General features: G+C 56.4%; 1 non-coding gene across 1 annotated transcript; it reads right to left on the bottom strand.

The window, feature by feature from the left end:
• Positions 1–1,482: 1,482 nt before the first annotated feature.
• Positions 1,483–1,667, bottom strand: LOC144679242 (U2 spliceosomal RNA). The gene has a single exon (XR_013576277.1). It is a non-coding gene; the product is annotated as a U2 spliceosomal RNA (small nuclear RNA).
• Between the last annotated feature and the right edge of the window lie 24,166 nt (positions 1,668–25,833).

The following is a 25,833-nucleotide window of genomic DNA, read 5'->3' on the forward strand; positions in this document are numbered from 1 at the left end:
ATGGATGGTTGCATCCCTGAGACTGATCGGGATCGGCACAACCCCTGACCTAACCTCCCCCAGTTGATGGAGGTGGGGGAGGAGGAGCTCATTGGGGCAAAGGGCGGGACATTAGAAATTATGATCCTCTGGGCGGAGGCCTCAAGGGGGTCCGCCACCAGAAAGGTCCCACCCACAGTGAGCCCCTTTTCTAGGGCCAAGTGCACTGCCCGCTTGGACCGCAGGAAAATTATGGCTTTGCCGTACATTTTCGAGGCCGGGACGATGGCCGAGGGGCCGACAACCACAGTCATCGCCTTAATGCAGGCTTCGATTGTCATTTCGGGGTGGGTGTAGCTCTCACCCCCAGGCCCTTAGTAAGGAGGCGGAAAGGTAACGGGGTCACGGGAGGAGCATAGATCTTCTTAGGGGCCCGCCACCGGTGTCAGCACTGCCTACATATTTACCCAGGAAGGCCCGGCCACAGGCAACTGTGTCGCAGCCTTAGGGGTTGCGCCACACCCTCCCTGAGAACTATAGGTGACAATACCCACTCCGGGAAGAAGGGGAAAAAGATGGTATAACCTCTCCCTCTGGGATGAGAGAAACAGAGAGGAGAGGAGGTAGAGGGGTAAAGGACAGGGAGGCACAGGAGGGAAAGGGTATAGTGTAGGTGGGTGTCAAATGGTGGATTGGAGTGTGGGTGGGGGCCTTGATGTTCTTCCTGTTGGGGGAGGGCAATGTCTTTGCCCGGCAGCCAGTACAGCCTGGCACATGGAAGTCAGGTCTGTCCCTGTTCGCCAGACAGCACCTACTACCTGGACTTGGACATGGACGGGGTAAGAAGGTGGGGGGTGGTGATGGAAGATGTTAAACGGACATACGCACACCCTCCCAGAGTCCCTTCAGTAGTCTTCTTCCTGCCCCTACAAAGCAACACGGTCTTCACAGCCCCCACCAAACAAAAGTCCAGACACCCACCGCAGATGTAATGAAAAAGTCCTTGCTTTCTGGCCTCCTGGTCTTGCAGCACCTCCTCTCTCTCTCTCCCCTCCAATTCTTCAGGCCTCAGACCTGAAGGAACAGTAGCAGGAATACAGCCACAAGAATCCAGCAGTCAGGAACAGCCACTGGAAATCCCACAGCAGTCAGAATTAGCCACTGGAAATCCCACAGCCGTCAGAATTAGCCACTGGAAATCCCACAGCAGTCAGAATCAGCCACTGGAAATCCCACAGCAGTCAGAATCAGCCACTAGAAATCCCACAGCAGTCAGAATCAGCCATTGGAAATCCAGCAGCAGTCAGAATCAGCCACTGGAAATCCCACAGCAGTCAGAATCAGCCACTGGAAATCCCACAGCAGTCAGAATCAGCCATTGGAAATCCAACAGCAGTCAGAATCAGCCACTGGAAATCCCACAGCAGTCAGAATCAGCCACTGGAAATCCCACAGCAGTCAGAATCAGCCTCTGGAAATCCCACAGCAGTCAGGAACAGCCACACTGGAAATCCAAGAGCAGCAGCAAAACAGCAGCAGCCAGAGCCGCTGCAGCAACAAGCTACAGCTGAGACCAATCAAGGAGAATTAATATTTGGCCCCCAGTTAGGGGACATATTAGATATTAAACTGTTAAGGACAAATACTACACTTGATTTTAACAGTTGCACAGCCTGAGCATAAGTGTTAATCACTTGTACATACTGTTACTATTGTCAATAAACTCCCAAGAATGTCTCACTGCCTATGGCTCCTTGTTCTGATGAGCAGTGTTCTTGTCACTCAGATGTGAACCCATTCTGCAGAAGATAAAGGCAAGTGCCTCAGTCCAGGGACTGTTCCCTGTGCTCTGTGCGGCCTTCAGACCAAACTGATGGTCCAGCCTCACACTCCCTGGTCACATTATTGATGCCTGCACCTCGGTGGTGCTTGTCGTTGCTGCTAGAATGTAGTGGCCAGGTGCCACAGAGTTCCGCCATTCTCTTTGTGTGCTCTCAGCACCTTTAAGGAAGGGCTGGCCCCCATCTTTTCAGCATCTGTGACCACTGATCCTGTGCTCCTGAAGGGCTCAGGTGCTGAAGGTGGACAAAGGATCTTCTAAACTCATGGGAGCCCCTGGCCTGTGACCAACCAAAATGGAGATGGTTCATTCGGCAAGGCATCAAACACATTGGGAGACATTGTTGGAACATGGAGAGGTGAAGTTGAGGCATCGGAGAGAGCAGACAAACCTCCAAGTAACTCATCCACCTACCCCTTCAAGAACCACCTGCCCGGCATATGGGGGAGTCTGCAGATCACGCATTGAACTTATCATCTCAGGACCCATCTTACCGGAATGGAGACAAGTCATCCTCGATCCCAAGGGGCTACCTAAGAGATCTATCAAAGCTTTTAGGATCTGTTTTATGTCATTTGTTCTCATATTTTATTTTCTCTATTTCATGGCTAACCTGTTCTGAATTTTAAAATCCTTCCAATCCTATGGTTTACCATTCTTATTGCAGCATTATAACACTTTTTAAAATTAATACTACCTTTAACTTCTTGTTAGCCAGAGTTGGTCACCTTTCCTGTGGGGATTTTATTCCTCAAGGGATGTATATTCTTAGCAAATTGTGAATTATTTCTTTAAATATTTGTCATTGCTTATGTACCATTTTATCTGTTAATCTAGTTTCTCAATCTAGCTTAGCCAATTTTCCCCTCATATGGTTTGTTTCATTCAGATAGAAGACCCGAGTTTCAGACTTAACCAAATCACTGTCAAACTCAATACAAAATTATATCATATTCTGATCAATGCTTCCCAAGGCTATTTTATGTAAAGGTTATTAATTAACCATGTTTCATTGTATTATATTCAGAACTAAAATAGCCCGTTCCTTAGTTGATTCTTTGACATACTGACCTAGAAAACTATTTTAGGAACATAGGAACAGGAGCAGAGAATTTGCCCCATGAGTATGTTCCACCATTCAGTGAGATCATGGCTGATCTGCATTCTAACTCCACAGACCTGCCCTGCCCCACATTTCTTAATCCCTTTGGTTAGTGAAAGATTTAAAATTAATAATTGATCTGGCATTAATTGTCATTTGAGGAAGAGAATTCCAAATGTCTACCAACCTTTGTGTAGATGTGTTACTTGCCTTTGTTCCTGAAAGGTCTGGTTCTAATTAGCTATGACTCCTAGTCCTAAACTCCCAAACCAGTTTCTCTCTCTCTATCCTATCTGTTCCCCTTAATATCTTGAAAATTTCAATCAAACTACCCCATAATCTTCTAAATCCCAGGGTATACAACCATAGCTTGTAATCTTTCTTCATAACTTAACATTAGAGTCTGGAGGGCTGGATTTTGTGGTCCCAAAATGGGACCAAATGGAGGCGGGAAGAAAAAAAATGGCGACTGAGTGGGGCGGCTGGAATTCCCACTTCCGTTTCCACCCAAGGCCATTTTGTGAAGCTTGGGATAAGGCGCGGACGGAAAACTGACCCACGCCTATTAATGACCCATTTAATAATGTTGTGGGTTCATTGAAAAATTGCCCCAGGTAAGTTTTTTAATTTTCAGGGAGGCAGCCGGACTTCAGCAGCTGTTGAGTTTTACACCAGCTGCACAGATGTATGAATCATGCATTAGAGGTGGGAAGAGTTTAAAAGGTAAGAGAAATGGTTTTGCCTCCTTTAGAGTTCATCAATTAGTGTTGTAGCATGAGTTCTATCTGTGTTCAGTAAGGTGAGTTATGATAGTGTTGTAATTGGAAGATGTAACCCAAAGCAAGTGTGTAGAGTTTGGGAATCTCCAAGTTTCCTGCATCCACATAGGGAAAAATTGCGCCCGAATGATGGGATATTCCTGGGGAGGTGCCAGAGGACTGGAGAACAGCTAATGTGGTTCCACGATTTAAGAAGGGTTGTAGAGATAAGCCAGGGAACTACAGACCAGTGAGTCTCACGTCAGTGGTAGGGAAACTATTGGAGAAAGTTCTGAAGGAGAGAATCTAATTCCACTTGGAGAGACAAGCATGGCTTTGTCAGAGGGAGGTCATGCCTAACAAATTTATTTGAATTTTTTGAGGAGGTGACCAGGTGTGTAGATGAGGGTAGTGCAGTTGATGTAGTTTATATGGATTTCAGCAAAGCCTTTAACAAGGTCCCACATGGGAGACTTATAAAGAAGGCAGATGCACATGGGATACAGGGTAATTTGATAAGGTGGATTCAAAATTGGCTTAGTTGTAGGAGACAGAGGGTGATGACAGAAGGCTGCTTTAGTGACTGGAAGCCAGTGGCGTACCGCAGGGATCTGTGCTGGGTCCCCTATTGTTCATCATTTATATAAACGACATAGATGACTATGTGGGGGGTAGGATTAGTAAGTTTGCGGATAACTCAAAGATTGGCCGGGTGGTTAACAGTGAGGCTGATTGTCTTGGGCTACAGGAAGATATAGACGGGATGGTCAAATGGGCAGATAAGTGGCAGATGGAATTTAACCCTGAAAAGTGTGAGGTGATACACTTTGGAAGGAGTAATTTGACAAGGAAGTATTCAACGAACGGCATGACACTAGGAAGTTCTGAGGAACAAAGGGGCCTTGTCGTGTGTGTCCATAGGTCTCTGAAGGCGGAGGGGCATGTTAGTGGGGTGGTAAAAAAGGCATATGGGACACTTGCCTTTATCAATCGAAGCATAGATTACAAAAGTAGGGAGGTCATGTTGGAGTTGTATAGAACCTTGGTGAGGCCATAGCTGGAGTACTGTGTGCAGTTCTGGTCGCCACATTATAGGAAGGATGTGATTGCAGTGGAGGGGGTGTAGAGGAGATTCACCAAGATGCTGTTGCTTGGGATGAAACATTTAAGTTATAAAGAGAGGTTGGATAGACTTGGGTTGTTTTCGTTGGAGCAAATAAGACTGAGGGGCGACCAGTTCGAGGTGTACAAGATTATGAGGGGTATGGACAGGGTGGATAGGGAGCAGCTGTTCCCCTTAGTTGAAGGGTCAGTCATGAAGGGACACAAGTTCAAGGTGAGGGGCAGGAGGTTTAGGGGGGATGTGAGAAAAAACTTTTTTTACCCAGAGGGTGGTGACGGTCTGGAATGCGCTGCCTGGGAGGGTGGTGGAGGCAGGTTTCCTCGCATCCTTTAAAAAGTACCCGGATGAGCACTTGGCATGTCATAACATTCAAGGCTATGGGCCAAGTGCTGGTAAATGGGATTAGGTAGGTAGGTCAGGTGTTTCTCACATGACGGTGCAGACTCGATGGGCCGAAGGGCCTCTTCTGCACTGTGTGATTCTGTGATATTCATTCCAGGGTTGGCTGCAGGATAGAGTTGGTCCTGCCGACCCCAGACACAGGGCAGGATTTTCCCCCCTGCCGCAGTCGTGGAGGGGCCGGAAAATGCGGTGAGCCATTTAAATGCCCATTGGGCGGGATTTTCCGTGAAATTGGCAAAGTCCGAAAGCAGGCAGGGAAATCAGCATTTGACCCGCCAACAGCAATGGTGACTTTTTCCATTGCATCGTGCACCACTTTGTTGAAAAAATTGAAAGGCACAGGTTCCACCTCAGATTGCTGACAGGGTGATTTGCCCGCCCTGCTGTCACCTCAGGCCTTCTGTAATCCAGACCCCATATTTTATGGTTGCCCCTGCGCAGAGCTAGCCCTCAAAAGCTGGTGGAAAGTCATGGCTTCCAAAGAGGAGGAAACATGCTGGCTCCAAATTCAGTGACGCCTCTCTCGAGCACCTACTGGATGCAGTGGAGGCCCTCCAGGATGTCCTCTACTCCCGCTCTGGGTGAACAACCTCATCCAAAGTGACAAATCTAGCATAGGAGGTGGTGGCAGCGGTGGTGAGTGCGCGGTGATGAGTGCCAACTCCCTACAAAAGAGGACAGCCACCCAGTGCCGTTCCACCACTCTTCTCATCACACTCAACTCACACACTCACAAACCCATCACACATCCACAGGGATCTCAATCAGTGCCAGCTGAAGAGACATCAACCATTTATTCTCTCAGACACACAGTCATTTCTCTGCGGATCGTGTCCTCATCCCATCCATGGCACCACTCACCACCCACACATGCCAGGCATCCTTCTCATTTGGACTGGCAGGCGTCCTGTTTACACTCTATCCCTCTGTCTTCATGCAGGCCAAGCTGGCTCATAACAAAATGGCAAGGTCCCAGGCCGGAGCTGGAATGCCTCAATTGAAGGTCTTGACTGATTTTGACAATAGAGCCAACTACCTGGCCGGCGAGGATGTGGACTCTTCCTGTGCTGACGGTGAGGTTGGCGACACTCAACCAAATAAGGATCCAGCCATGCAACATCCATCAGAAAACCATATTGTGAGTGATGTTTCCTGTTCCGCAGTCCCCTACCACGCACTAATGATCTCTCCTTTCTTTCACAGGCACATTTGGGAAGCATCCAAGGGCATCTACGAGCCAGGCCCTCAACTCAAGCCCCAAAGTCACCTCAGAAGAATCTGATGACACAGCACTCACCCACATCATCCACCAATGCAGACACACCTCAGTGGGACCTAGTTCTACAGTAACCTTGGGGTCACAATCTGGTTAACACGGTGCTATCTTATCCACAGCAGGCGGCAGCAGGGACAGCCGAGGGTTCCGGCACTCAGAAGACTGCTGGAGGCCAGGAATCTGCTGAGTCCGAGTCAGATGACAAGCGTTGGGACTTGGTCCTACCTCTGTTGCTGGAGCTGCAAAGACAAGTTCGGGAACATCAGAGAGGGTAGTCCTCCTCAGATTGTAAGGCACGATGGAGGAGTCCCTCTGCCTTCAGACTAAGGTGAAAATGCCAGCATACCAATGCACCAAGGTCAACACAGTTAGGGTGGCGGCCACCATGAGATCTTGGTCCAGGACATTGGTCCTGCACTGTTGCAGGAGCTGCACTCCATCGCTGAGGCATTTGCTCGTATCCATCAGTGTCAATGTGAGCCAGGGCGGGGCATCTTGTGCTCATTCCAGCTGCCCCTTCCTCTCAAGGAGTCAGCCAGGGGCCCTCAGGCACCAATAGGGAGGAAGATCAGCAGGTGCACAACCTGTGCCATCCACCAAGGTGACGCTGGGAATGACTGGCCAATCTGAATCCCCTCTTCCTGATAGCCCAGCAGCTCAAGCTCCACAGGCTGAGGAGGCTGGCACAGCAGGACACGGAAAGCAGGACCCCGCGGCCCTCGAAAGCATGCCTGCCAAGGTCATCACAGGCAACATGGCGTAGAAGCCAGCAGGCCTCCTCCACCTCCTCTGTGAATGTCGGGGATGCACCAAAACATAGAGGCAGGATTAGGAAAGCCAAGAAGATGTAACTCTTTCGAGTACATTCATAGTTCTTGGTTTCCGGGAGTGGGACATGAACCCACAACCTTCTGACACAAAGGCGAGGGTGCTATGAACTGAGCCACAGCTGACACCTCCTGCCAAAAAGATGTAACTCTTTTCAAGTCAAAACAATTAACTAAATTAACAATAACAAGGGATAAATCAAGCACAGCCCTTAATTCAGGTCAGCTGTAAAACCAAGGACAAAGTTTAAAGGAAACTTACAAACATTAAAACAAAAAAGATGTAACTCTTTTGAGTACATTCACAGTTCTTGGTTTCCGGGAGTGGGACATGAACCCACAACCTTCTGATTCAAAGGCGAGGGTGCTATGAACTGAGCCATAGCTGACACCTCCTGCCAAGAAGATGTAACTCTTTCGAGTTATCAACAGTCACAGATTGTAACTCTTTCGAGTACATTCACAGTTCTTGGTTTCCGGGAGTGGGACATGAACCCACAACATTCTGACTCAAAGGTGAGGGTGCTATGAACTGAGCCACAGCTGACACCTCCTGCCAAGAAGATGTAACTCTTTTCAAGTCAAAACAATAAACTAAATTAACAATAACAAGGGATAAATCAAGCACAGCCCCTAATTCAGGTCAGCTGTAAAACCAAGGACAAAGTTTAAAGGAAACTTACAAACATTAAAACAAAAAAGATGTAACTCTTTCGAGTACATTCACAGTTCTTGGTTTCCGGGAGTGGGACATGAACCCACAACCTTCTGATTCAAAGGCAAGGGTGCTATGAACTGAGCCACAGCTGACACCTCCTGCCAAGAAGATGTAACTCTTTTCGAGTCAAAACAATTAACTAAATTAACAATAACAAGGGATAAATCAAGCACAGCCCTTAATTCAGGTCAGCTGTAAAACCAAGGACAAAGTTTAAAGGAAACTTACAAACATTAAAACAAAAAAGAAGATATAACTCTTTTGAGTACATTCACAGTTCTTGGTTTCCAGGAGTGGGACATGAACCCACAACCTTCTGATTCAAAGGCGAGGGTGCTATGAACTGAGCCATAGCTGACACCTCCTGCCAAGGAGATGTAACTCTTTTGAGTTATCAACAGTCACAGATTGTAACTCTTTCGAGTACATTCACAGTTCTTGGTTTCTGGGAGTGGGACATGAACCAACAACCTTCTGACTCAAAGGTGAGGGTGCTATGAACTGAGCCACAGCTGACAGCTCCTGCCAAGAAGATGTAACTCTTTTGAGTCAAAACAATAAACTAAATGAGCAAAAAGAACAAGGGAGAAAACAAGCACAGCCCCTAAGTCAGGTCAGCTGTAAAATCAAGGAAAAACTGTAAAGGAACCTTACAAACATCAAACTAAGATGTGATTAAAGGGGTCAACGAAACACCCCAGACCCCGCGGTGCCCACCGAGCACGGAAGGCCTCGATGGTGCCGGCAGACACCGCGTGCTCCCTTTCCAGGGACATCCGGCCGCGAACGTAGCCGCGGAAGAGGGACAAACAATCGGGCGGGACTCCCCCGTCGATCGCCCGCTGCCTGGACCTGTTGATGGCCAACTTGGCCAGACCCAGGAGCAGGTTCACGAGGAGGTCCTCCTCCTTCCCGACCCCCTTCCGCACCGGGTGTCCGTAGATCAGGAGCGTGGGACTGAAGTGCAACCAAAACAGTAACAAAAGATTTTTTAAATAACTAAAAAGGGAGTGCAGCCTAAGACACCCTATATACACGTGGTCCACGGACTCCACAAGACCGCAAAAAGGGCAGGTGTCTTGGGAGTCCGTGAACCTACACATTTTACGATTATAGGGGACTGCTGCATGCAACACCCTCCAACCCAGGTCCCCGATAGAAAGAGGGAGAACACCTCCGTAGAGGGCCTCCCATCGGGGGCCTCCGCCGCCGGACGGCAACAAGGCACGTCAGGGCGTGTCCGGGCGGCGGACCAGGGCGAGAAAATGGAAGGTGTGCAGCAGCAGTCCGTACAGAAAACCCCTCCGCGCCGTGCCAAATGGCACGGAGGGCATGTCCCCGAGGCGGCTCATATTATTGCGGGGCACCGGCACCCGAGGGAGGGTTCGGGGCTTGGGGCCAATGTGGAATTCCGTCCGAACAGGGGAACGTTCAGCCGGAAGATCACCGCGCACCTGAGCCACCTCCAGACCTAAAATGACTTCGGGTCCGAGCACGACCGTTTTTAGGTCTTGGATGGCATCGGCTGCGACCTGGACACTCACTGACGCGCGACGCGCCAACTCCTGCGGGAGCATCCAGCCCAGTCCTCCGCCACCCAGCACGTCCCCGACCCTGGTCACCCCGGCAGCCACAGCCCTCCTCTCCGCCAGCCACTGAAAGGGACGGAGGGGCGGATTCCTGAGCAGCGGCTCTCTGACGATAGCCGCTACTCCTGACGGGGGAGAGCTGCGTCGCGTGGCGACCACGTTCCAGACTTTGATCAGGTCCTGGTAAAAGACGGGCAACACCTGGAAGGAGCCGAGGCCCCTCTGATCTACAAACAGGAGCTGCACGTCGTAATTCAGGCCGTGCACCTGGCGGAAGAAATACGTCGCCAGGGCACACCATCTCGGAGGAGGCTCGACGTAAAGGTATCGCTGCAGGGTCTGAAGACGGAAAGTCGCCACCTGCGTGCGTAGGCACACCAGCGCCTGACCGCCCTCCCTAAGCGGGAGACTCAGAACCTCAGCGGCGACCCAGTGCAATCTTTTGTCCCAGAAGAAGTCGACTAGCATTCTCTGGATTTTCGCGACAAAGTCCGGGGGAGGGGTCAAAGTGACCAGCCGATACCACAACATGGCGGCGATCAGCTGGTTTATGACCAGAACTCGACCCCGGTAAGACAGCACTCGGAGCAGTCCTGTCCAGCGCCGCAGGCGAGCGGTGACTTTCGCCTCCAGTTCCTGCCAGTTGGCCGGCCAGGATTCCTCGGCAGGGCAGAGATGGACCCCCAGGTAGAGGATGCTGGTCCTGCTCCAGGTGAAAGGCCTGAGCTCCTCGGGTAGGGGATCCGTCTGCCACGGGCCGACCAGGAGTCCAGAACATTTCTCCCAGTTGATCCTGGCAGAAGAAGCCGCAGAGTAGACCTCCTGGCACTCACGCATCCTCCGCAGGTCAGCCGGGTCATTAAACATTAGGAGCACGTCATCGGCGTATGCCGAAAGGACCACCCCGATGCCCGGCCCGCGCAGAACCAATCCCGACAACCTCCTCCGCAAGAGGCGCAGGAAAGGCTCCACGCAAATAGAATACAACTGGCCGGACAGGGGGCAGCCCTGACGTACCCCTCTCCCAAAGCGAAGGGGCGCCGTCAGGGACCCGTTAACCTTCACTAGACACTCCGCGGCGGTGTACAGAAGTCGGATCCGGGCGACAAAGTGCGTCCCGAAACCGAATGCTCGCAGAGTCCCGAGTAAATATTCGTGATCCACCCTGTCGAACGCCTTCTCCTGATCAAGGGACAGGAAGGCGCTCGACAGACCAGCCCTCTGGGAATGGTGGATTATGTCCCGGACCAGATGGACGTTGTCGTAGATCGAGCGGTCCGGGACGGTGTAGGACTGGTCAGGGTGGATCATGCGGTCCAGCACGGTGCCGAGCCGAGAAGACATGGCTCTGGCGAATATTTTATAGTCCGTGCTGAGGAGGGAGACCGGGCGCCAGTTTTTAAGTAGGCGGAGATCCCCCTTCTTCGGCAACAGGGCAATCACGGCCCTGCGCCACGAAAGGGGCATCTCCCCGGTAGCGATACTCTCCCCCAGGACCCCCGCGAAGTCGCCCCCCAGGACGTCCCAGAACGCCCTGAAGAACTCCACGGTCAGCCCGTCAAGTCCCGGGGACTTTCCCCTGGAGAGACCGTCGAGGGCGCCGGTCAGCTCCCCCAGACTTATAGGGGAGTCAAGCTTTCCGGCGCCCTCCGGGCCGACCTGCGGCAGGTCCTCCCACAAAACTCTGCAAGCATCCTCGCTGGACGGATCCGAAGAGAACAGGGCAGTGTAAAAGTTCCCGGTAATGGCCCTGATGCCCTCCGGATCCGAGACGAGGGATCCGTCGTCGGCCAGCAGCGTAAAGAGCTGCTGACGGACCCCGTGCCTTTTTTCCAGCGAGTAGAAGAAGGGGGAGCCACGGTCCAGGTCCTTGAGGAACCGGATCCGTGACCTCACGAACGCGCCCCGGGACCCGGCGAGCTGCAGGTCCCGCAACGCGCCCTTCTTCTCATCGTACACCGACCGCAGGGCCGGGTCCGCGTCGGGCCGACCGAGACGTGCCTCCAGGTCGAGCACCTCCTTCTCCAACTCCTGAACCCTGGATTTCCGCTTCTTTGTCGACCCCTTCGCGTACTCTTGACAGAAAACTCGGACGTGAGTCTTGCCCACGTCCCACCATAGCCTCAAGGAGGGGAAGCCTCCCCGCTTCCTTCTCCAGCCGGCCCAAAAACGACGAAACGAGTCCAGGAACCGCTCGTCCTCCAGCAACAGGTTGTTAAAGTGCCAGTGCGCGGACCCCGTCCGAGCGCAAAACGGAGCGAGCTCCGCCCACACCAGACGGTGGTCCGTGCACGGCACCTGCTGCACGGAAGCCGCCGGAACGCAGGACACGTACGCCTTGGAAACGTAAAGACGGTCGAGTCTGGACGCTCCGACTCCAGGTAACACAAAGGTGAAAACGCTGGAATCGGGATGGAGATTTCGCCAGACGTCCACCAAGTCGAAGGACCTTACCAAGTCCCGTAACTTACTCACACCTCGCGTACGGTGCTGGGTACCGTGACAATCCCGGGCCTCGAGGGTGCAATTAAAATCCCCCCCGAGGACGATGCACTCGCCCGCGTCGATGGAGCCCAGATGAGTGGACACTTCTTCGAAGAAGCTCGCTTGCTGCTGCAAGCCCAGGGGAGCGTACACATTCACAAAGTGAAGCACCGCGCCCCCCAGGCGCACAGTCAGGTGCAGCAACCGGCCTGGCACCGTCTCCTTGACCCCCAAGATCTCGGGCTGAAAATGCGGGGCCAACAAGATAGCCACCCCGCCTGAATTGGAGGCTAGGTGACTCATGCAAACCCCCCCTCGCCACTCCAGGAGCCACGTAGCTTCGTCTCCCGGAACGGTATGGGTTTCTTGCAGGAAGCACACCGCATACCTCCCGTCCCTGAGGACCGAGAAGTTCCGGAACCTGCGCTGTGCGTCCCTGCTGCCACGGATGTTGAGGCTGGCTATAGTTGTCTTCATTGTCAAAGAGTATATACACCGTCACCTTGTTTAAAAGAAGGAGAGGACTTTTTAATCCTTCCCCTCCCTCAGGAGCCCAGCGAGAAACGTTTGGACCCTCCGCCGGGCGTTCCTGTCCAACTCGGGAGCCTTGAGGGCCTCGCGAGTGGACCAGAACACCAGCGGAAAAGAATGCCACCGGGCCAAGGCCAACTGGACTCTATTTCGGCGACCGCGATGACTCGCTAGAAAGTCCTGGAGTTCCCGTGGGGGGATGAGGGGAGAGTCGGTGGAGGGCACCAGGGTATCCATCGACTCGCTCGAGAACGAGTCGAGGTCATCCCCGGTGCTCACCACCGAAACTCCGTCCTCCTCCGGGTCGTCGCCTCCAGCTTCCAACCCCTCCCCCGTATTGAGTACGGGGGCTGGTCCGGAGCTGCCAGTAGGCTCCACCTCTACCTCGATCCCACCCCCAGGATCAAGGCCAGAGTGGTCCTCTCTGGTCTCCTCTAATAAGTCGGGGCCAGAGGGTGGCGGCGCTACGGACGCCCGCTCTCCTCCCGGCACCGGGTCGTCCGGGGAGCTCGAGACGAGCTCCTGATTTAAAACAATGACGCCCGGTGCTAGGTTCTGGGAGGGAGCGGGAAGGCCTTCCTCGCCACCACCACCCAATGACCCAGTTAAAATTTTTAAATTTTCTACAATATTAACCTCGCAGTCCCCCGACGGGCCAGAGGATACCTCGGGGGTATCGAGTTGTTCTAAATTGGGCACCCCCACAAGGGAGGTGCCCTCAGAGACCCCCGAGGGGCCCTGTTCAGGGGACTGCAGCAGGTTGGTGGGGGGAGGGGTATGTGATTCCCCCAGAGGGCAGGTTGAGGTCTTAATGAGTGGCGGAGACACCACCACCTCATCATCAGGGGAGGGGACACACCCAACCTCTTCAGATTGGGCGTCGCCCTCCCCCTCCTCTTCCTTCTCGGAGGGGTGGCGTCTCTTCCGAGGGAGGCTGGGGGCTAGGGAGACCTCCATCTCTGGGGCCTCCTCCGCCTTGTCCAGCCTACCCGGACGCCCCGCCCTCTGGGGTTTGGGGCATTCTTTTTCCCCCGGCTCGGGGACACGAGTCTCGCCCCCGCTAGCCCCGGGGACCCGTGCAGGGACGACGCCGGGCCCAGCACACGGCGCCTCGGCACTTACGGGCCCAGGAGCACACGCGGAGACGACGCAGGGGCCGGATGGTACTACTTCCCCCGAGCCGGTGTCTACAGGGGTCTGGGGATCCTTGGGGGGTTGGGGAGTCTCGGGGACCACCCCCAGGTTACGGGTCTTCCTCCGCGCCTTTTTATGACGCGGGGGCTCTCCCCCCGCCTCACCGGCAACCGAGATGGCAGTGACTGCCGGCGACGCCTCCCCTTGCGGAGAGGTAGATGGAGTAGTGGCGGGGGGAGGAGGGGCGGTGCCAGCCGCGGCCGCTTGAGCGGTGCCGGCGGCCTTGAGGACGGGGCAGTTCTTTCGGACGTGCCCCGCCTCCTTGCAAGCATGGCACCGCATGCCCTCCGCGGTCCAGAAGACCCGGTAGGCGGTCCCCTCATAATCTATAGAAAGGGCCCCCTCCAGGCACTCCTCCCGGGCCAAGCGGACAAATACCTGGCGCCGGAAAGAGTACACGTGGCGGAGGGCCGCGTCCTTGAGGCCGAGCGGGATCGGCGCCACCCCCGACCTGACCTCCCCCAGTTTACAAAGGTGGGGGAGGAGGAGCTCACTTGGGAGAAAGGGCGGGACGTTGGAAATTAAAAGCCTCTGGGCGGTGGCCTCGAGAGGGTCCACCGCCAGAAAGGTCCCGCCCACAGTGAGCCCCTTTTGTAGGGCGAGGTGCACCGCCCGCTCTGACCTCAAGAAAAATATGGCCTTCCCATACATTTTAGAGGCCGCGACTATGGCCGAGGGGCCGACGACCCCAGCCATAGCCTTTACGCAGGCCTCTATAGTCATTTCAGGGTGAGCGTAGCTCTTTACCCCTAGGGCCCTCGTTAGGAGGCGGAACGGTGACAGGGCTGCGGGAGCAGCAGGAGCTGCAGAAGCAGCCACCCCCGCATAGGTCTTTTTAGAAGGCCCTGGCACCGGTGACGACACCGCCTCCACACTAGCCTTCGAGGGCCCGGCCACAGGTGATGGCGACGTGGCCTTTGGGCCCGAGCCACACCCACCCTGGGAAGGATTGGCCATTGTATTGGTGTTTTTTGTTTTTTTTTAAATATATATAAGTTTTTTTTTAAAGATTTTTAATAAAGCTCCTCCCTGGGTGGTGGGTGGCGGGGAGGGGTGGGGAAGGGGGAGAGAGGTTGAAATAACCTCCCTCTTTTACGCAGGAAAGGAGAGGAGGGAGAGGGGTAGAGGACAGGGAGGCACAGGAGGGAAAGGGGGAAACTCTAGGTGGGTGCCTCTGGGTTCAAAGATGGTCGTTGGGTGGGGGCTTAGATGATCTTCAGGCAGGGCAGGGGGAGGCGATGCCTTCACCAGCCACGCTGGCCACTGGGAAAAGGCTGGGTGGGGTGGGGTGGGGTGGGGTGGCAGCAAAATGGTGTTAGCACACACACACACACCCCCCTTCCTCCTCCCCAAGTCCTCCTGGCAGTCCTCAGGCCTCCCCCTACAAAGCACAGTCTTTATCAGCCCCCGCCTTAAAAATAGAATCTCCAGACACCCACCTAGGTTGTTATACAGCTCAGTCCTGGCCTCCTGGCCTTCCTGTCCTGTAGCAAGAGTTTCGTCTTCCTCTCTCTCCTCTGGCCCCTCAGCAGTAGCAGCAGCAGCAGGAACAGCAGCAGCAGCAGCAGGAACAGCAGCAGCAGCAGCAGCAGCAGGAACAGCAGCAGCAGCAGCAGCAGCAGGAACAGCAGCAGCAGCAGGAACAGCAGCAGCAGCAGGAACAGCAGCAGCAGCAGCAGGAACAGCAGCAGCAGCAGCAGGAACAGCAGCAGCAGCAGGAACAGCAGCAGCAGCACGAACAGCAGCAGCAGCAGCACGAACAGCAGCAGCAGCAGCACGAACAGCAGCAGCAGCAGCAGGAACAGCAGCAGCAGCAGCAGGAACAGCAGCAGCAGCAGCAGGAACAGCAGCAGCAGCAGCAGGAACAGCAGCAGCAGCAGCAGGAACAGCAGCAGCAGCAGCAGGAACAGCAGCAGCAGCAGCAGGAACAGCAGCAGCAGCAGCAGGAACAGCAGCAGCAGCAGCAGCAGGAACAGCAGCAGCAGCAGCAGCAGGAACAGCAGCAGCAGCAGCAGCAGGAACAGCAGCAGCAGCAGCAGCAGGAACAGCAGCAGCAGCAGCAGCAGGAACAGCAGCAGCAGCAGCAGCAGGAACAGCAGCAGCAGCAGCAGCAGGAACAGCAGCAGCAGCAGCAGCAGGAACAGCAGCAGCAGCAGCAGCAGGAACAGCAGCAGCAGCAGCAGCAGGAACAGCAGCAGCAGCACGAACAGCAGCAGCAGCAGCAGGAACAGCAGCAGCAGCAGCAGGAACAGCAGCAGCAGCAGCAGGAACAGCAGCAGCAGCAGCAGGAACAGCAGCAGCAGCAGCAGGAACAGCAGCAGCAGCAGCAGGAACAGCAGCAGCAGCAGCAGGAACAGCAGCAGCAGCAGCAGGAACAGCAGCAGCAGGAACAGCAGCAGCAGCAGGAACAGCAGCAGCAGCAGGAACAGCAGCAGCAGCAGCAGGAACAGCAGCAGCAGCAGCAGCAGCAGCAGCAGGAACAGTAGCAGCAGCAGCAGGAGCAGGAACAGCAGCAGCAGGAACAGCAGCAGCAGGAACAGCAGCAGCAGGAACAGCAGCAGCAGGAACAGCAGCAGCAGGAACAGCAGCAGCAGCAGGAACAGCAGCAGCAGGAACAGCAGCAGCAGCAGCAGGAGCAGGAACAGCAGCAGCAGGAACAGCAGCAGCAGCAGCAGGAACAGCAGCAGCAGCAGCAGGAGCAGCAGCAGCAGGAACAGCAGCAGCAGCAGCAGGAACAGCAGCAGCAGCAGCAGGAACAGCAGCAGCAGCAGCAGGAACAGCAGCAGCAGCAGCAGGAACAGCAGCAGCAGGAACAGCAGCAGCAGCAGGAACACCTCCTCTCTCCTCTGGCTCCAGCTCCAAACTGAGCAACAACGAGCTCCTTACATACATCCAGGGTTGCTAGGCATTGAAGACAATGGCCAGAATTTTCCCATCGGCGATTTGGGGGCGGGGCCCCATTCACCGATGGGAAAATGACGTGGGATGATGTTGGGAGGAACCCCTGATGTCATCCCAGTCCCTTTAAATTTTCAGGAAACTCTTTTCGAGTTACCAACAGTCACAGATTGCAACTTCTTTCGAGTACAATCACAGTTCTTGGTTTTCCAGGAGTGGGACATGAACCCACAACCCTCTGATTCATAGGCGAGGGTGCTATGAACTGAGCCACAGCTGACACCTCCTGCCAAGGAGATGTAACTCTTTTGAGTTATCAACAGTCACAGATTGTAACTCTTTCGAGTACATTCACAGTTCTTGGTTTCTGGGAGTGGGACATGAACCAACAACCTTCTGACTCAAAGGTGAGGGTGCTATGAACTGAGCCACAGCTGACAGCTCCTGCCAAGAAGATGTAACTCTTTTGAGTCAAAACAATAAACTAAATGAGCAAAAAGGAACAAGGGAGAAAACAAGCACAGCCCCTAAGTCAGGTCAGCTATAAAATCAAGGAAAAACTTTAAAGGAACCTTACAAACATCAAACTAAGATGTGATTAAAGGGGTCAACAAAACACCCCAGACCCCGCGGTGCCCACCGAGCACGGAAGGCCTCGATGGTGCCGGCAGACACCGCGTGCTCCCTTTCCAGGGACATCCGGCCGCGAACGTAGCCGTGGAAGAGGGACAAACAATCGGGCGGGACTCCCCCGTCGATCGCCCGCTGCCTGGACCTGTTGATGGCCAACTTGGCCAGGCCCAGGAGCAGGTTCACGAGGAGGTCCTCCTCCTTCCCGACCCCCTTCCGCACCGGGTGCCCGTAGATCAGGAGCGTGGGACTGAAGTGCAACCAAAACAGTAACAAAAGATTTTTTAAATAACTAAAAAGGGAGTGCAGCCTAAGACACCCTATATACACGTGGTCCACGGACTCCACAAGACCGCAAAAAGGGCAGGTGTCTCGGGAGTCCGTGAACCTACACATTTTACGATTATAGGGGACTGCTGCATGCAACACCCTCCAACCCAGGTCCCCGATAGAAAGAGGGAGAACACCTCCGTAGAGGGCCTCCCATCGGGGGCCTCCGCCGCCGGACGGCAACAAGGCACGCCAGGGCGTGTCCGGGCGGCGGACCAGGGCGAGAAAATGGAAGGTGTGCAGCAGCAGTCCGTACAGAAAACCCCTCCGCGCCGTGCCAAATGGCACGGAGGGCATGTCCCCGAGGCGGCTCATATTATTGCGGGGCACCGGCACCCGAGGGAGGGTTCGGGGCTTGGGGCCAATGTGGAATTCCGTCCGAACAGGGGAACGTTCAGCCGGAAGATCACCGCGCACCTGGGCCACCTCCAGACCTAAAATGACTTCGGGTCCGAGCACGACCGTTTTTAGGTCTTGGATGGCATCGGCTGTGACCTGGACACTCACTGACGCGCGACGCGCCAACTCCTGCGGGAGCATCCAGCCCAGTCCTCCGCCACCCAGCACGTCCCCGACCCTGGTCACCCCGGCAGCCACAGCCCTCCTCTCCGCCAGCCACTGAAAGGGACGGAGGGGCGGATTCCTGAGCAGCGGCTCTCTGACGATAGCCGCTACTCCTGACGGGGGAGAGCTGCGTCGCGTGGCGACCACGTTCCAGACTTTGATCAGGTCCTGGTAAAAGACGGGCAACACCTGGAAGGAGCCGAGGCCCCTCTGATCTACAAACAGGAGCTGCACGTCGTAATTCAGGCCGTGCACCTGGCGGAAGAAATACGTCGCCAGGGCACACCATCTCGGAGGAGGCTCGACGTAAAGGTATCGCTGCAGGGTCTGAAGACGGAAAGTCGCCACCTGCGTGCGTAGGCACACCAGCGCCTGACCGCCCTCCCTAAGCGGGAGACTCAGAACCTCAGCGGCGACCCAGTGCAATCTTTTGTCCCAGAAGAAGTCGACTAGCATTCTCTGGATTTTCACGACAAAGTCCGGGGGAGGGGTCAAAGTGACCAGCCGATACCACAACATGGCGGCGATCAGCTGGTTTATGACCAGAACTCGACCCCGGTAAGACAGCACTCGGAGCAGTCCTGTCCAGCGCCGCAGGCGAGCAGTGACTTTCGTCTCCAGTTCCTGCCAGTTGGCCGGCCAGGATTCCTCGGCAGGGCAGAGATGGACCCCCAGGTAGAGGATGCTGGTCCTGCTCCAGGTGAAAGGCCTGAGCTCCTCGGGTAGGGGATCCGTCTGCCACGGGCCGACCAGGAGTCCAGAACATTTCTCCCAGTTGATCCTGGCAGAGGAAGCCGCAGAGTAGACCTCCTGGCACTCGCGCATCCTCCGCAGGTCAGCCGGGTCATTAAACATTAGGAGCACGTCATCGGCGTATGCCGAAAGGACCACCCCGATGCCCGGCCCGCGCAGAACCAATCCCGACAACCTCCTCCGCAAGAGGCGCAGGAAAGGCTCCACGCAAATAGAATACAACTGGCCGGACAGGGGGCAGCCCTGACGTACCCCTCTCCCAAAGCGAAGGGGCGCCGTCAGGGACCCGTTAACCTTCACTAGACACTCCGCGGCGGTGTACAGAAGTCGGATCCGGGCGACAAAGTGCGTCCCGAAACCGAATGCTCGCAGAGTCCCGAGTAAATATTCGTGATCCACCCTGTCGAACGCCTTCTCCTGATCAAGGGACAGGAAGGCGCTCGACAGACCAGCCCTCTGGGAATGGTGGATTATGTCCCGGACCAGATGGACGTTGTCGTAGATCGAGCGGTCCGGGACGGTGTAGGACTGGTCAGGGTGGATCATGCGGTCCAGCACGGTGCCGAGCCGAGAAGACATGGCTCTGGCGAATATTTTATAGTCCGTGCTGAGGAGGGAGACCGGGCGCCAGTTTTTAAATAGGCGGAGATCCCCCTTCTTCGGCAACAGGGCAATCACGGCCCTGCGCCACGAAAGGGGCATCTCCCCGGTAGCGATACTCTCCCCCAGGACCCCCGCGAAGTCGCCCCCCAGGACGTCCCAGAACGCCCTGAAGAACTCCACGGTCAGCCCGTCAAGTCCCGGGGACTTTCCCCTGGAGAGACCGTCGAGGGCGCCGGTCAGCTCCCCCAGACTTATAGGGGAGTCAAGCTTTCCGGCGCCCTCCGGGCCGACCTGCGGCAGGTCCTCCCACAAAACTCTGCAAGCATCCTCGCTGGACGGATCCGAAGTGAACAGGGCAGTGTAAAAGTTCCCGGTAATGGCCCTGATGCCCTCCGGATCCGAGACGAGGGATCCGTTGTCGGCCAGCAGCGTAAAGAGCTGCTGACGGACCCCGTGCCTTTTTTCCAGCGAGTAGAAGAAGGGGGAGCCACGGTCCAGGTCCTTGAGGAACCGGATCCGTGACCTCACGAACGCGCCCCGGGACCCGGCGAGCTGCAGGTCCCGCAACGCGCCCTTCTTCTCATCGTACACCGACCGCAGGGCCGGGTCCGCGTCGGGCCGACGGAGACGTGCCTCCAGGTCGAGCACCTCCTTCTCCAACTCCTCCACCCTGGATTTCCGCCTCTTTGTCGACCCCTTCGCGTACTCTTGACAGAAAACTCGGACGTGAGTCTTGCCCACGTCCCACCATAGCCTCAAGGAGGGGAAGCCTCCCCGCTTCCTTCTCCAGCCGGCCCAGAAACGACGAAACGAGTCCAGGAACCGCTCGTCCTCCAGCAACAGGTTGTTAAAGTGCCAGTGCGCGGACCCCGTCCGAGCGCAAAACGGAGCGAGCTCCGCCCACACCAGACGGTGGTCCGTGCACGGCACCTGCTGCACGGAAGCCGCCGGAACGCAGGACACGTACGCCTTGGAAACGTAAAGACGGTCGAGTCTGGACGCTCCGACTCCAGGTAACACAAAGGTGAAAACGCTGGAATCGGGATGGAGATTTCGCCAGACGTCCACCAAGTCGAAGGACCTTACCAAGTCCCGTAACTTACTCACACCTCGCGTACGGTGCTGGGTACCGTGACGGTCCCGGGCCTCGAGGGTGCAATTAAAATCCCCCCCGAGGACGATGCACTCGCCCGCGTCGATGGAGCCCAGATGAGTGGACACTTCTTCAAAGAAGCTCGCTTGCTGCTGCAAGCCCAGGGGGGCGTACACATTCACAAAGTGAAGCACCGCGCCCCCCAGGCGCACAGTCAGGTGCAGCAACCGGCCTGGCACCGTCTCCTTGACCCCCAAGATCTCGGGCTGAAAATGCGGGGCCAACAAGATAGCCACCCCGCCTGAATTGGAGGCTAGGTGACTCATGCAGACCCCCCCTCGCCACTCCAGGAGCCACGTAGCTTCGTCTCCCGGAACGGTATGGGTTTCTTGCAGGAAGCACACCGCATACTTCCCGTCCCTGAGGACCGAGAAGTTCCGGAACCTGCGCTGTGCGTCCCTGCTGCCACGGATGTTGAGGCTGGCTATAGTTGTCTTCATTGTCAAAGAGTATATACACCGTCACCTTGTTTAAAAGAAGGAGAGGACTTTTTAATCCTTCCCCTCCCTCAGGAGCCCAGCGAGAAACGTTTGGGCCCTCCGCCGGGCGTTCCTGTCCAACTCGGGAGCCTTGAGGGCCTCGCGAGTGGACCAGAACACCAGCGGAAAAGAATGCCACCGGGCCAAGGCCAACTGGACTCTGTTTCGGCGACCGCGATGACTCGCTAGAAAGTCCTGGAGTTCCCGTGGGGGGATGAGGGGAGAGTCAGTGGAGGGCACCAGGGTATCCATCGACTCGCTCGAGAACGAGTCGAGGTCATCCCCGGTGCTCACCACCGAAACTCCGTCCTCCTCCGGGTCGTCGCCTCCAGCTTCCAACCCCTCCCCCGTATTGAGTACGGGGGCTGGTCCGGAGCTGCCAGTAGGCTCCACCTCTACCTCGATCCCACCCCCAGGATCAAGGCCAGAGTGGTCCTCTCTGGTCTCCTCTAATAAGTCGGGGCCAGAGGGTGGCGGCGCTACGGACGCCCGCTCTCCTCCCGGCACCGGGTCGTCCGGGGAGCTCGAGACGAGCTCCTGACTTAAAACAACGACGCCCGGTACTAGGTTCTGGGAGGGAGCGGGAAGGCCTTCCTCGCCACCACCACCCAATGACCCAGTTAAATTTTTTAAATTGTTAATCTCGCAGTCCCCCGACGGGCCAGAGGATACCTCGGGGGTATCGAGTTGTTCTAAATTGGGCACCCCCACAAGGGAGGTGCCCTCAGAGACCCCTGAGGGGCCCTGTTCAGGGGACTGCAGCAGGTTGGTGGGGGGAGGGGTATGTGATTCCCCCAGAGGGCAGGTTGAGGTCTTAATGGGTGGCGGAGACACCACCACCTCATCATCAGGGGAGGGGACACACCCAACCTCTTCAGATTGGGCGTCGCCCTCCCCCTCCTCTTCCTTCTCGGAGGGGTGGCGTCTCTTCCGAGGGAGGCTGGGGGCTAGGGAGACCTCCATCTCTGGGGCCTCCTCCGCCTTGTCCAGTCTACCCGGACGCCCCGCCCTCTGGGGTTTGGGGTATTCCTTTTCCCCCGGCTCGGGGACACGAGTCTCGCCCCCGCTAGCCCCGGGGACCCGCGCAGGGACGATGCCGGGCCCAGCACACGGCGCCTCGGTACCTACGGGCCCGGGATCACGCGCGGAGACGACGCAGGGGCCGGATGGTACTTCTTCCCCCGAGCCGGTGTCTACAGGGGTCTGGGGATCCTTGGGGGTTTGGGGAGTCTCGGGGACCACCCCCAGGTTACGGGTCTTCCTCCGCGCCTTCTTATGACGCGGGGGCTCTCCCCCCGCCTCACCGGCAACCGAGATGGCAGTGACTGCCGGCGACGCCTCCCCTTGCGGAGAGGTAGATGGAGTAGTGGCGGGGGGAGGAGGGGCGGTGCCAGCCGCGGCCGCTTGAGCGGTGCTAGCGGCCTTGAGGACGGGGCAGTTCTTTCGGACGTGCCCCGCCTCCTTGCAAGCATGGCACCGCATGCCCTCCGCGGTCCAGAAGACCCGGTAGGCGGTCCCCTCATAATCTATAGAAAGGGCCCCCTCCAGGCACTCCTCCCGGGCCAAGCGGACAAATACCTGGCGCCGGAAAGAGTACACGTGGCGGAGGGCCGCGTCCTTGAGGCCGAGCGGGATCGGCGCCACCCCCGACCTGACCTCCCCCAGTTTACAAAGGTGGGGGAGGAGGAGCTCACTTGGGAGAAAGGGCGGGACGTTGGAAATTAAAAGCCTCTGGGCGGTGGCCTCAAGAGGGTCCACCGCCAGAAAGGTCCCGCCCACAGTGAGCCCCTTTTGTAGGGCGAGGTGCACCGCCCGCTCAGACCTCAAGAAAAATATGGCCTTCCCATACATTTTAGAGGCCGCGACTATGGCCGAGGGGCCGACGACCCCAGCCATAGCCTTAACGCAGGCCTCTATTGTCATTTCAGGGTGAGCATAGCTCTTTACCCCTAGGGCCCTCGTAAGGAGGCGGAACGGCGACAGGGCTGCGGGGGCAGCAGGAGCTGCAGAAGCAGCCACCCCCGCATAGGTCTTTTTTGAAGGCCCTGGCACCGGTGACAACACCACCTCCACGTTAGCCCTCGAGGGCCCAGCCACAGGTGATGGCAAAGTGGCCTTTGGGCCAGAGCCACACCCACCCTGGGAAGTATTGGCCATTTTACTGATGGTTTTTTTTTAATTAAATATATATATATTTTTTTAATAAATAAAGCTCCTTCCTGGGGGGGAAAAGGGGGAGAGAGGTTGGAATAACCTCCCCCCCTTTAATGCAGGAGAGGAGAGGAGGGAGAGAGGCAGAGGACAGGGAGGCACAGGAGGGAAAGGGGGGAAAACTCTAGGTGGGTGTCTCTTGGTCTGAAGAAAAAAAGATGGATGGTGGGTGGGGGCTTGTTGGCCTTCTGGTAGGGGGAGGTGATGGCTTTGGTAATATAGGCCACCGGAAAAAGGCCGGGTTGTGTTGGGGGGGGGGTGGGGGGTGGCAGCAAAGATGGTTTATAACCACACACACACACACCCACCCTCCTCTTTCCCCAAGCCCTCCGGATGGTCTTCTATCCTCCCCCTACAGTACACAGTTCTTTATAGCCCCCACCTGAAGACAAAACACAAAGTCTAAACACCCACCTAGGATGTTGTGAATCCCAAAGTCAGGCCTCCTGGCCTTCCTGTCCTGCAGCAACCAAACAAAAGAAAGTTGTTCTCTTCTTCTTCCTCTCTCTCCTCTCTGGCCCCCCAGGAACAGCAGCAGCAGGAACAGCAGCAGCAGCAGCAGCAGGAACAGCAGCAGCAGCAGCAGGAACAGCAGCAGCAGCAGCAGGAACAGCAGCAGCAGCAGCAGGAACAGCAGCAGCAGCAGCAGGAACAGGAACAGCAGCAGCAGGAACAGCAGCAGCAGCAGCAGGAACAGCAGCAGCAGCAGCAGCAGGAACAGCAGCAGCAGCAGCAGCAGGAACAGCAGCAGCAGCAGCAGCAGGAACAGCAGCAGCAGCAGCACGAACAGCAGCAGCAGCAGCAGCAGCAGGAACATCAGCAGCAGCAGCAGGAACAGCAGCAGCAGGAACAGCAGCAGGAACAGCAGCAGCAGGAACAGCAGCAGCAGCAGCAGGAACAGCAGCAGCAGCAGCAGGAACAGCAGCAGCAGCAGCAGCAGGAACAGCAGCAGCAGCAGCAGCAGGAACAGCAGCAGCAGCAGCAGCAGCAGCAGGAACAGCAGCAGCAGCAGCAGCAGGAACAGCAGCAGCAGCAGCAGCAGGAACAGCAGCAGCAGCAGCAGCAGGAACAGCAGCACCAGCAGCAGCAGGAACAGCAGCAGCAGCACGAACAGCAGCAGCAGCAGCAGGAACAGCAGCAGCAGCAGCAGGAACAGCAGCAGCAGCAGCACGAACAGCAGCAGCAGCAGCACGAACAGCAGCAGCAGCAGCAGGAACAGCAGCAGCAGCAGGAACAGCAGCAGCAGCAGGAACAGCAGCAGCAGCAGGAACAGCAGCAGCAGCAGGAACAGCAGCAGCAGCAGCAGCAGGAACAGCAGCAGCAGCAGCAGGAACAGCAGCAGCAGCAGGAACAGCAGCAGCAGCAGCAGGAACAGCAGCAGCAGCAGCAGCAGGAACAGCAGCAGCAGCAGCAGCAGGAACAGCAGCAGCAGCAGGAACAGCAGCAGCAGCAGCAGGAACAGCAGCAGCAGCAGCAGCAGGAACAGCAGCAGCAGCAGCAGGAACAGCAGCAGGAACAGCAGCAGCAGCAGCAGGAACAGCAGCAGCAGCAGCAGGAACAGCAGCAGCAGCAGCAGCAGGAACAGCAGCAGCAGCAGCAGCAGGAACAGCAGCAGCAGCAGCAGCAGGAACAGCAGCAGCAGCAGCAGGAACAGCAGCAGCAGCAGCAGGAACAGCAGCAGCAGGAACAGCAGCAGCAGCAGCAGGAACAGCAGCAGCAGCAGCAGCAGGAACAGCAGCAGCAGGAACAGCAGCAGCAGCAGCAGGAACAGCAGCAGCAGGAACAGCAGCAGCAGGAACAGCAGCAGCAGGAACAGCAGCAGCAGCAGCAGGAACAGCAGCAGCAGCAGCAGGAACAGCAGCAGGAACAGCAGCAGCAACAGCAGCAGGAACAGCAGCAGCAGCAGCAGCAGGAACAGCAGCAGCAGCAGCAGGAACAGCAGCAGCAGCAGCAGGAACAGCAGGAACAGCAGCAGCAGCAGCAGCAGCAGGAACAGCAGGAACAGCAGCAGGAACAGCAGCAGGAACAGCAGCAGGAACAGCAGCAGCAGCAGGAACAGCAGCAGCAGCAGGAACAGCAGCAGCAGCAGCAGGAACAGCAGCAGCAGCAGCAGGAACAGCAGCAGCAGCAGCAGCAGCAGCAGGAGCAGGAACAGCAGCAGCAGGAACAGCAGCAGCAGGAACAGCAGCAGCAGCAGGAACAGCAGCAGCAGGAACAGCAGCAGCAGCAGCAGGAGCAGGAACAGCAGCAGCAGGAACAGCAGCAGCAGCAGCAGGAACAGCAGCAGCAGCAGCAGGAACAGCAGCAGCAGGAACAGCAGCAGCAGCAGCAGGAACAGCAGCAGCAGCAGGAACAGCAGCAGCAGCAGCAGGAACAGCAGCAGCAGCAG

The sequence above is a fragment of the Cetorhinus maximus genome, chromosome 3 (genome assembly GCF_964194155.1).
Source record: "Cetorhinus maximus chromosome 3, sCetMax3.hap1.1, whole genome shotgun sequence".
Taxonomy (NCBI): Eukaryota; Metazoa; Chordata; class Chondrichthyes; order Lamniformes; family Cetorhinidae; genus Cetorhinus; species Cetorhinus maximus.